Source organism: Nymphalis io, chromosome 13 (genome assembly GCF_905147045.1).
Source record: "Nymphalis io chromosome 13, ilAglIoxx1.1, whole genome shotgun sequence".
NCBI lineage: Eukaryota > Metazoa > Arthropoda > Insecta > Lepidoptera > Nymphalidae > Nymphalis > Nymphalis io.
The window spans coordinates 8,311,402-8,313,886 of record NC_065900.1 but is presented as its reverse complement, the minus strand read 5'-3'; positions in this window follow the sequence as shown (position 1 = coordinate 8,313,886).

Here is a 2,485-nt window from a genome sequence, read left to right as displayed (position 1 = left end):
ATGTTGCCTGGGACATCTAAATTACCTATTGAGCGGCTGTCCGCCTGAGTTATAGTAGCATAAATTAAGTGCACAAGATACGCCCTCCGCAAATACTCACCTACGGGACCCTCATCGACTCCCTTGTCAAGACTTCCATTATCTTTTAAAAGAAGTTATTGCCCCGTTGAATTTGATTAAAGAATCTTGTACATGTACAGTAATCGTTATTGATCGAATGATTATATCAAAGATTTTATCTTATTTGTTTTATTGAAAACACTAACTGTAATCTCGATCAATGTTGTTAACATTACCAAAAGTGTGAACTCTTTATGTTTTACGCATTATTATTTTACGAGAAAGCAGTAAAAAAATATTATATCCATGTAGGTAACTTCAAATAAGTCACTTGTATAATTGCGGGATATAAAAAAAACGTTGAATCGAATATTTCATATTGATTGATTTTATAACTGCTTATTTGTACTTTGTAATCGATTGTACTATGGCTATGTATATCGGAGTAAGAAACATTTGAAGGTTTCTTCACTTCGGTCTAGGGTGGCACGTTCGCGGTATCAACAATTCTTTTGTGCACGACCCGAATTGCCGACATAAAACTCGCAGTCCTGTTCTATTACGTGACGTCTTCAGAATTTTTACCGTCTATATTACTAGATATAAGTATTCTTATCAGCTCAAAGTGAATCACGTTTTTCTTATTTCTTTTCCTCGACCCAAAATCGTAAAATACATTATTAAAACTGGCTCGAGATATTTAAAGGGAGAAACTTTTGCAATTAATGTTGTAGGAAGACATCAGCGAAGTTTTTTTCATCACGCGGCGGCTATATAATGAATAGCTCAACTGAGGGATCTCGTAAAACACTGTAGAACTTAATAAATAAAGATAGAATTTGTGGAGATTTATCACGAGAACCATTCCGTATCATACGTTGAGCCTGAGGCGTGTTCTCCGCATATGACATGAGTAAGGTCGCTATAAAAATAGAGATGTTATGTCATAAGAACAAACCGCCTTTAATATTTACTAGAGATCTCGTTTGAAATATTTTGACATTTCTAGGTAGAAAACGGACCGCATTGCGGCGGGCTGAGAGCTCGGGTGTTCCTTCGTGGAAACGTCCTAGTAATAAAGACGTCAAACGCCATCCATTCGTAATTATTAAACTTTAAATAGAGAATTTTATCAGTTTCCGATCAGAATTCAGTATTTCTATTATATACCAATCGGGAAATGATAAAAATCTAAATAAATAAAAAGTTTTGTGTAAATGAATATAATATAATAGTTTTAAAAGTCGCATTGAATTTTTTTTTGTTGAGAATATTCGATGATACCTATTTTTTATTTATGTGTACATTGTTAATTTTTAAAAAGTATTCACATTTTAATATACTTTTGTAAAAACTTACGTTATGTATTTTATGAAAACTGCAATATGTATAAGATTCAGGTAAATAGTAAGAATAAATTTATTCTCTACACGTTTGAACACAGGTGATACGAAGTGGAGATACAGAAAGGATCGTGTTTTATTGTTATTCCCACTCTGCGAATTGAATTTGAAACAGCCAAGAACCGGGACCGATCAATACTGAACAACTGCAAAACCCTATTTACGTTCAACAGTCATACATTCACTGTTTCACTACCGATAGCCTGGTATTTGTTGCAGTATAATTTGAACGGAAAATGGAACAGTTTTTGACGAGCCATGCAATACTTGGGCCCACAATATTATACTTGTACATATACTTGTATGTAATTTGTATATATATTACTTTAGTTTACATTTTCTGCAGTTACTTTAATAAAACTAGTACAAACCGGTTGCAATTTATATCGTTTTATCATAAATTACATAGGTATAGGTACAAATATTAATAACTCGTTTGCAACATTTAAGATATAAATCAATGTAATAACTTATGTAATATATAAAAACCTTATATTTCGGTTACAACCAGAGTAAGTACATTAACTAAGTTCTTGCATTTGGTTCGATTTTAATTTTGTTTTAGAGCCTGGCTCCGTCGGCTTACTTGGGCGCTATTATCTCAGCCGTTTTATCTCCAATGTAATCTTGTTAAGAGGCTTCTCCCCCTTTTCACCACCCGCGGCCCTCTGTGGAAGCAATAATGCTGAAATCCCCGGTTTTTGGAGCTCTAACTAAGCTACGTATTATGACGAAATTCTAGGCCAAATCAGCATTTACGCTCCTGATATTTTAAAGTATTATTATATTTTCTGTTATACTGTTATCTAATGATTTTATTTATATTAAAATATTTTAAGCTTTCCTCTAAGGTTATAAGCTAGAAATTGGACATTTGTCGAAATAAGAAGAATATTACGAATATTGCGTCACAGCCTCAATTTTCCTATTTTTTATCTGTGATGCCTTGTCACATTGACATTCAAACTTTTCGATTTCTCATATTCTATTATCATAAAAAATTATTTTATTATCTTAATAAA